The following is a 10,150-nucleotide window of genomic DNA, read 5'->3' as shown; positions in this document are numbered from 1 at the left end:
AATATTGAGTATGACCATGCCGATCAAATAAGAGGTATGGGATTGTATGTTGTTCCACCTCTTTCTCCATCCTTACCTTGATTAAAGATTCTTGGAATATTCTTAGATCCAAGGGATAGGAGCAAGGTCGAACAATTGAATTTTCTCCTATCCATCAGATTCTAGAATATTCTTGAAGTCCATGATTGAGTTAAGTTCATCACCTTTGCTCATGTTTGTTAGATTCCAAAATATTCCCAGAATTTGCATGATGAACTTAACTCAATTGTAAATTCCAAGAATATTTTGGAATCTGACAAACAAGAGCAAAATCAATTATTTGTCCTCACTCCTATCCATTAGATTTTGTAATCTTCTAGGAATATGCAATCAAGATAAGGATGGAGGAAGGTGTTAAACTTAAATCAATTGTAGATTCTAGGAATGCTATGGAATTTGATGGACAAGAGCAAAGTCAATTGTTTGACCTTGCTCCTATTTGTCAAATTTTGGGATACTCTGAGAATCTACAATCGAGATAAGGATGGTTGTAGGCGTCGAAGTCAACTCTATGGGAGATTGTGATCATTCGCTCAAATTAATTAATGATCTTAAAGAAGTACAAGGATGTTGAACTTAACTCGATTGTATTAATGCTCTTAAAGAAGTACAAGGATGTTGAGCTTAACTCGATTGTAGATGTCGAGAATATTTTGGAATTTGATAGATAAGAAAAAAATAAATTGTTTGACCTCATTCATATCCGTCATATTTTGGAATATTCCAAGAATCTACAATCAAGATAATGATGGATCTTTCAGATGTAGATAAGAGTGGTTAGACATCCTTATCTTAATTGTAGATCCTTAGAATGTTCCAAAATATGACAGATAGGAGAAAAATCAAACAATTTACTTTACTGTTGTGAGTCACATTCCAGAATATTCTCAGCGTCTTCCATTTAATTAAGTTCAACATCCCTGCAAGAGCATTAATTTGAAGGAATGCTTGGAAATATCAAAAGACAAGAACGAGGGTGATGAGTGTTCGGATCGTGGATTTTTGATATTGTTGTTATATGGTGAAGAAAAATCCAATTGTGGGGAAAAATCCACAGTTAAGTGTGCTTGAGCCATAGGCGATCTGGGATGGGTGACCTCCCGGGAAGTCCTAGTTACTGGGTGCAAGCCCCAAAAGTGAAGTGATGATTGACGCTATGTGATTCATTTCACTAGTTTCAATCCCACTTCTTCACCCTGGTGAGCATCACCCGATGCAATGAGTGTTAAGTGGACTATTCAAAAATCATGAGAAATTAGTCAGTTACGACTACCCCTCATGGAAATGGTCATAAATGAATGACTTACTTAACACAGTTGAATCCCAAAAATTGATATCTAAAAATCCAATTCTTAATTCTTGATATTGTTGTTAGACAATGAAAAAGAATCCAATTCTTGGTGATGCAAGTGCATTGGTGTTTAAAGATGAAAGACATCAATTGAAGAATATTTTTGAGGTTACATCAGTAGCATGTTCCATACATGGTTGAAATTCCCCACAACCTCACTTCCTCAGGGGTATGTTCTACACATGCTCAAGTTTCCCCACCTCCTCCTCATCATGATCACCACATGATGATGATCTGTTATAGTGGCTCATTAAGTTTCTTTCCATTATGATCTGTCTACACATGATCATAATTGTAGGGGCCCATTAAGTTTCTTTCAATTATGCTTTGTCCATACCAATTCAAATCTCTATGTGGTCATAGTAAACTTGATAGAGATGTCAGGGAATCTCTAATACAAGCAAATTTTCAAAATGTGTCACGAGTAAAAAGGCTAGGCCAGTGAACCTGCCCACCCAAGAAGCATTAACGCCATGCAAAAAAGTAACCAAACTTCAACTTATTAACAAAATACCCCATTTTAAAAGAATCCCTATTTTAAAAGCATGAAGAGAAGTGACATATCTACTGGTATATATTACACCATGAGCCATCTTAATGATGGCTGAGGGATACTGCATACATATATTTTTTTATAAACTTTTACATATATTTTTTTATAAACTTTTTTATCTTTGTGAATAGGGGAGGATTGAATCCTTGCAGAAATCAAAAATCACAAATATGTATATATGACAAATGTAATCAATGTATTTTACCATCTCTTCCATTCTGACTCCAAAGAAGCATCTCCAAGCAACCATCACATACCTGCTCATGGCAGGCAGAGTCACGGATCATCTGCACAGTCTAGGGTTGAGCAGGAATAACATCGACAATAAGAATTGTGGTGGGACCTTAGAAATTTTTATGGAGAACATCAACATACATAACTCTACAAGTGGAATTAGAGTCAAGACCCATCATGGTGGATGGCGTCAACATATACAATTATGTAGATGGAATTAGAGTCAAAACCAGTAAAAGTAGAGACATAATTATCAGTTACATTTACCTGCCAAATGTGACATCTACAATCAAGGTCTTATCTTGATTGTAGATTTCAGAGAGCCTCTGCCCCACCAAGGCCATATTTCCATTTCTGCTTACATAGAGAGAGGTAGAGAAGAAAATATTTTTATGAAGTATTAGAACATTCTGATATGCACAACAACTTAACATTAGGCAACAACCTAGACCCTAGTTAATTTAGTGGAACATATGTTCATTTATCTTTAAAGACCTTCGCTGATTTAGTGGCACATACATTCAAGTATCATTATCATTATATATGGATATATGGAGAATACAGAAAACCCAGATAGATACCCATGGGGAAAAATTCATTTGACTGACTATGAAAAGAAATTAGTAGCATTTGTAGAATAATAGCCATACATAGAAATTAAACTAAATGAATATTGTCACGGGTACAAGCAACAAACACACGCACACTGGTAGAGCATGAAAATTGATTTTTAAATTGAATTGAATTCACATATTTCGTTAAATTTGAAATTGAATAACGAATCTATAATTTCAAAATAACTAAAAAAATCTCAATTCTCGTTATATCCTTGTAATAAATTTTCCCAATTTGAATCCCATGCTGTGAGCTTAAAAAAATAACTAAAAAAATCTCAATTCTCGTTATATCCTTGTAATAAATTTTCCCAATTTGAATCCCATGCTGTGAGCTTAAAAAAATAAAACTAAAGAATGTAGGCAGTGCATAATATTATATGGGGCTCCCATGCTGTGAGCTTAAAAAAATAAAACTAAAGAATGTAGGCAGTGCATAATATTATATGGGGCTGAAAATGTGAAAATACTTACCTTTTAATATGATAAGGTGGCAAGTGGTAAGGATCCTCCCCAAATGATCTTCCTATGGTGGTGGTAACTGAGCAAAGATTTTGTATTGCTAGGGAATGTAGTATAAACTACTTCTCGACCTCCAAGAATCGTGAATTACTTAGGATTACAATAGATTGACACATTGTTATTGCAGTGCATGCTTTCCATATGTGTAAGAACTATGATCAACATCGAGCTACCTTGTTTTGGGTATATTAATTAAACATTTTAGGTTTGGAAAGTGGAGTACCATATTAGTCTTATTAATTAAATACCATATTATTCCTATCCAATGGATAAAATGAAAGTAACAAATAATTGGCTCAGTGCTTATTGTTTTCCAACTGTCAAGTAGGTCGTCTCACAATGCAACACATCTTTACATTCTTTGGCCTTGTCCATTAAATAACAGGGAATGATAATGAGTTAGTATTTCCATTGAATACCACTTTATTCCCATCCAAAAGATAATATGGAAAAGAAATGAGCCAATCATAAGTTCACTTAATGGTGCTTATTTTTTACCCTTGAGGGTATGGATGCATAGAATGTTGACATAATAATGGAACATTCTCCAAATGACAGAATTTTAGCAACAATCTTCCATCGTCCTAATACAATCACATCACATGATTCATAACAATAAATAATATTGAGTGTGGAAATGTTGGTTAAGTAGGAGGTATGAGACTGTATGTTGTTCCACATCTCTTCATCCATCCTTATCTCAATTGCATATTCCTGGAAAATTCTAGAATATTCCACAATATGATAGATAGGAGCAAGGTCAAACAACAATTGACTTTGTTTTTACTCATGCGATTCTAGAATATTCTCAAAATTTGCAATCGAGTTAAGTTCATCACCTTTGCTTTTGTCCATCAGATTCCAAAAATATTCTCAGAATCTGCAATTGAGTTAATTTCATCACCCAATGAGTAACTTAATTGGATTGTAGATTCTGAGAATATTTTGGAATTTGATGGACATAAGCAAAGTCAATTATTTTACCTCGCTCCTACTTGTCAAACTATGGAATATTCCAAGAATATGTAATCAAGATAAGGATGGAGGAATGTGATTAACTTATCTTAATTGTAGGTTTCGAGAGAATTCTAGAATTTGACAAACATTGGTAAAGCCTATTGTTTGACATTGCTCCTATCCATCAGATTCCTGGGTATTCCAAGAATTTATAATTGAGATAAAGATGGTCATAAGTGCTGAAGTTAAATCGATTATGTATTCTAGGAATATCGTGAAATCCAACGAACAAGAGAAAAATCAATTGTTTGACCTCACTCCTATTTGTGAGATTTTGGATTTTGGAATATTTGAGGAATTCACAATTGAGATAAGGATGGTCAACCATCTTATCCATCTTATTTTTTCACTTCCAATCCATCTTATTTTTTCACTTCCATATTATTATGCCAACATTCTATGCAACCATAACCCTCAAAAGGTAAACAATAAGCACCATTTAGGGAGCTCATAATAGGCTCATTTCGTTTCCATATTATTTATTGGATGGGAATAAAGTGGTATTCAATGGAAAAACCAACTCATTATCATACCATATTATCCATTGGATGGGAGTAATACAGTATTTAATGGACAAGACCAAAGAATGTAAAGATGTGTTATTTGTGAGGTGACCTATTGGATGGGAGTAATACAGTATTTAATGGACAAGACCAAAGAATGTAAAGATGTGTTATTTGTGAGGTGACCTACTTGATAGTAGAAAAATAATAAGCACTAATAAGTGAGTTAATTATTTGTTCACTTCATAAAATGTTGGCATAATAAAGGAACATTCTCTAAGGGATAGGATTTCAGCAACAATCTTTCGTCATTCTTATATGACCACATTGAACAATGCACAACAATAATTATAAGATTAAGTAGGATGTTTGACACTGTATGTTGTTCCACTTTCTTCCTCCATCCCTATCTCGATTGCATATTCCTGGAATATTTGAAAATATGACAAATAAGAGTGATGTCAAACAATTAACTTTGCTCTTGTCCGTCAGATTCCAAAATATTCCTGAAAACTGCAGTCAAGTTAAGTTCATCGCCTTTGCTTCTGTTTGTGAGATTTGAAAATATTCCTGGAAGTTGGAGTTGAGTTAAGTTCATCACCCAGTGTTGAACTTAAGTCACAAATTTTGAGAATATTATCAAATATGCTTGATAGTAGAAAAGTGAATTGTTTGACCTTGCTCCTATATGTTAGAATATGGGATATTCTAGGAATATGCAATTGAGATAAGAATGGAGAAAGATGTTAACTTAACTCAATTGCAGATTCCAAAAATATTTTGAAATCTCACGAACATAAGCAAAGTCAATAGTTTGACCTTGCTTCTGTTTGTCATATCTTGGGATATTCCAAGAATCTACAATCAAGATAAGGATGGTTGTAGATACTAAAGTTAACTCGATTATAGATTCTAGGTATATTCTAAAATTTTGGGGATAGGAGCAAAGTCAATTCTTTGACCTTCTCCTATCTGTTAGATTTTGGAATATTGTAGGAATCTACAATTGAGATAAGGATGGCTACCATCCTTATCTAAATTGTAGATTCCTGAAATATTCTAAAATCTACCCGAAATAAATAAGGTCAAACAATTGACTTTGCTCTTGTTAGTTAGATTCCAGAATATTATTTGCATCTGCAATGAGTTATATTCAAGATCCTCATACTTTTGTGGGATCATTAATTTGAAAGAATGCTCAACAACATAAGAAGACAAGGAGGATGGTGATAAACATTGGGATCACAAATTCTTAATATTGTTGTTGGATGGGAAACTAAGTCACCTGACACGGGGATCCGGGATTAGTAAAATTTGGGATTCGTGGTGTCGGATTCGGACACGTTGACCCCCCAGAACAAGACACGTAGGATTCGTTATATATTATTTTATTAAAATATATATATATATATATATATATATATATTAAAAATTAGATATTTCTTACACAAATTTTAATTAATGATACAAATTTATTGATTTCAAATATAGATCTTCATCTATAACTATTAGCATGCATAGTACATACAAAATTCAAATACATGTCAATCTATTACCTATTTCTTATGCTTTGGCCCTCTTGCCACCACGAGAAATGTCTAATTTTTTAGTCTTGTTGGAAAATCAGGATCTTTGTCATTAATATCACCCTCTAAGGATTAATATCCAGAGGTATCTTTGTCATTACCTTTGTATCTGTATAGGGATCTTTGTCATTAATATCACCTTTTAAGCATTAACATAAGATAGAACAAGCATAACATGTCAAGTCAAGATTTTGTTTGAGTGATGCGTACAATTTTAGGAGGGTCATGATACAGGAGTTCAACAACCAATGTCACTAACATCAAGGTACATAGAGGGATTGGTGCTCTTGATTAAATACGAGTTCCATACCCTAATACATGACAAAATTCAATGGAAACATTGCAATCCCCCAATCCTAAAATCCTGAAAAACTGATAAGTCTGCTGGATTTTGAATGAAATCTATAATTCTACTTTCTCCATATGAAATTCAATGAGGCCGGAACCACTCTCAAACATCCTGAGTCATTTCATGTTAATGTTAAAAATTTAAGTAAAAAGATGAAAATGAAGATTAAGGAGAATGTCACTTTTACTTACCATGAATAGCATATCAATACTAGGGCCTAGACTTGATAATAAAAATAATAATTAAACCTTCAGATTTTTTCTGAAAATTACATAATAATAATAATAATAATAGAACCTTCAGTTTTCTTTTCCTTGCTCATCTTCGTGGGCAAGATAATTTCTCTCTCATTTTAGGTTTAGAATTAATTTTGCTAAAAGAGAAGTAATAATTCCAGCCCAAGTGCCTCGAACCACTGCCAAGAGACATATAATCATATTATTGCACCACTGACAAGAGACATATGATGATCATATTATTGCAGAGAAATACATGCAAAAGCAATTGGCTACATCTATCAGCTGTAATTTACCAACTGTTGTTGCAATGCCTAACTCTGTACACATATATGCATTCATAGGCTTAATGAAGGGGACCTCACGCTATGAGGAAGAAACAAAAAACCTTAAATACGGTTTTAATGGAGTCATATCGGTTTAAATACACTTTTAATGGAGTCATATTGGTTTTAATGGAGTCATTAGGTTTTTTTTTAAATTGCAGTTAAATGTTGAAAAATGACAACAATTAAGATTAATAATGTAATTAACTGAATAAATCTATTTTACAATTTAGTCAGTTTTGTAACTATAGGAAATTACTTAAGGAAATAGCCCATATTAAAATGGCAATTGCCAGAGAGGCTTGATGTAACTTGGAAAATCATTTTTGAGGCTTGATGTAACTTGGAAAATCATTTTTGAGGAATAAGAATTCCAATCCCTTGCAGGGTGGAGGTTTCCTTGACAGTGTGTCAAGGTTTTATCACATAATTACTTGTGTTAATTGTAACTTGGAAAATCATTTTTGAGGAATAAGAATTCCAATCCCTTGCAGGGTGGAGGTTTCCTTGACAGTGTGTCAAGGTTTTATCACATAATTACTTGTGTTAATTTGTGTGATTCAGTTTCCTAATTTTATTTATACACTTGTTTATTGATTGAATGTTAATGACTCTAAAATACGAACATTAAATGGCTATTCTTTAATTTGTGTGATTCAGTTTCCTAATTTTATTTATACACTTGTTTATTGATTGAATGTTAATGACTCTAAAATACGAACATTAAATGGCTATTCTTTCAAAAATGTCGAGCAAATTTCCATCCAAAAAAAAAGGGTTCGTTAAATGTGAAAGGGAGAAAGTCACCCCCTCAGTGTTGTGTAAGCCCCCAACTTGTGAAAGGGAGAAAGTCACCCCCTCAGTGTTGTGTAAGCCCCCAACTTTTTGATGCTCACAGATACCTAGGCAGCTACCTCCAATTATTGATTATTGATTAACACTGAGGAGAGCTCAGCTGCTGGAAGAACCAGAAGACAGATTTGAATAACCAGAAGACAGATTTGAGTTTATTCACAAAGCAGATACCTAGGCAGCTACCTCCGATTATTGATTAACACTGAGGAGAGCTCAGCTGCTGGAAGAACCAGAAGACAGATTTGAGTTTATTCAGAGCTGATATGGGAGGGACTTAATTGGGCATCAGTTCCCGTGTCCAACTGGCCTAAGTCCGGTCCCAGCTCCAAATCCCTGTCACATCCCTCAGAAACCTAGATGCCAAAAATGCCATGGTGTTAACAGAGGAAACCCACTCCAAATCCCTGTCACATCCCTCAGAAACCTAGACACCAGAAATGACAAACCTAGACACCAGAAATGACATGCCATGGTCTTTCTGACATGCCATGGTGTTAACAGAGGAAACCCAGAGCTGCATCCCAAGATCACCATGACCATGCACTAATAATTGGCTAAACAAATAATTGCCCTTAAGAATTGCCCTTATTTGCCTCCATCTGGTACCACTGGGACAAAGGTGGATGTCTCTTGTCATAATTAACTGGAAAAATCTGCCCTGTACGGTACAACCCTAATTAACTGGAAAACCCTGCCGTCTACTGTACTGTAGAGTCGGGTCCCTATCAATTATCGTCAATGGTCTCTGTGCCATCTGCCTCCGTATTAGTGGGTGTTTACGTTACAGTCACACGCTGGCCCTAGCTCCTGCATGCACCAGGAGCAACGACAGGTAGAATTAGAGGGGCACAGCAAGTTACCAAACGCCTGGGTGAAAATGTTACTGTTCACCTCTGTTTCTCTGCCTATGGTTGGGCGTGCGTGGGAGCTGCAACCTACAGTTCCATACAAACTCTATACATGATTCAAGGGGGAGAACAGACTACAGAGACCAAGGGACAGGGCAGGGTTTATTTAAGGGTTTTCATGATGGAGAGGTCTGTTTAGAGATGGAGAGGTGAGATCTGCAATAAAAAAAGTGCACAGCACATACAATGCACAAACCTTTTATTTTGTAATATGTGCTGGAAAATAAATTTGACAACATGGTGCCTAATATTCGCTGATAATGAATTTGACAATAAATATGGTACCAAGTTCAGGAAAATATTTCTATAAAGCTTTAGAACATACTCGTAATCACCGCAACTTACCATTAACCTGCAACAACCTAGACCATTGTTGACTTAGTGGCACATATGTTCAAGTATCTATATAGACCCTGGTTAATTTAATGGCACATATGTTGAAGTGTCTTTATAGTTATCTATGGATATATGGAGAACACGGAAAATCCAGATAGATACCCATGGGGCAGAATTCATTGGGCTGACTAGGAAAGAAGATTAGTAGAAACATTGCAGTTACATGAAAATTGATTTTTACATTGAAATCCATTCCCACGCTGCAAACTTGAAAAAAAATAAAAATTATAAGGAACTGAAGAACGTGGGCAGTTCATAAAATTACATGGAACTGAAAATGTGAACAGACCTTACCTTTCCAAAGGATAACTTGGCCAGAGGTCAAAGGATCGATCCTCTCCAAATGGGCCGTCCTATGGTGATGGTATGGTAACTGAGCAGAGCTGTGGAATCAATTGACACATTAATAAACCTCCAAGAATCGTCTATTACAATGAATTGACACATTGCTGTTATGGCAGTGCATGGTTGCCATACGTGTCAGCACTATGATCAGAGCCGACTTACCTTGATTTTTGTTTGGGTGTATTAAATTGGTTTAGAATATAATTAAATATTTAAGCTTTGAAAAGTGGAGTCATGAATTGAATTCAAGCATGGGTGGATAGAGTGTCTCCAAATCATTTTCCCTCATTTTAGGTCAAGTGCTCTCCGCTTACAT

General features: G+C 34.9%; 1 long non-coding RNA gene across 1 annotated transcript; it reads right to left on the bottom strand.

The window, feature by feature from the left end:
- Positions 1-2,098: 2,098 nt before the first annotated feature.
- LOC149141345 (uncharacterized) lies at positions 2,099-9,901 on the bottom strand. Its single transcript, XR_016264844.1, has 2 exons — positions 9,784-9,901; positions 2,099-2,531 (listed from the first exon to the last, which is right to left on the bottom strand). It is a non-coding gene; the product is annotated as an uncharacterized LOC149141345 (long non-coding RNA).
- Between the last annotated feature and the right edge of the window lie 249 nt (positions 9,902-10,150).

The sequence above is a fragment of the Pinus tabuliformis genome, chromosome X (genome assembly GCF_031772625.1).
Source record: "Pinus tabuliformis cultivar Carrire ecotype Pingquan chromosome X, CPIR1, whole genome shotgun sequence".
In the NCBI taxonomy this organism is placed as follows: Eukaryota; Viridiplantae; Streptophyta; class Pinopsida; order Pinales; family Pinaceae; genus Pinus; species Pinus tabuliformis.
Note: the sequence above shows the minus strand (reverse complement) of the source record. Positions and strands in the feature narration are given on the sequence as shown.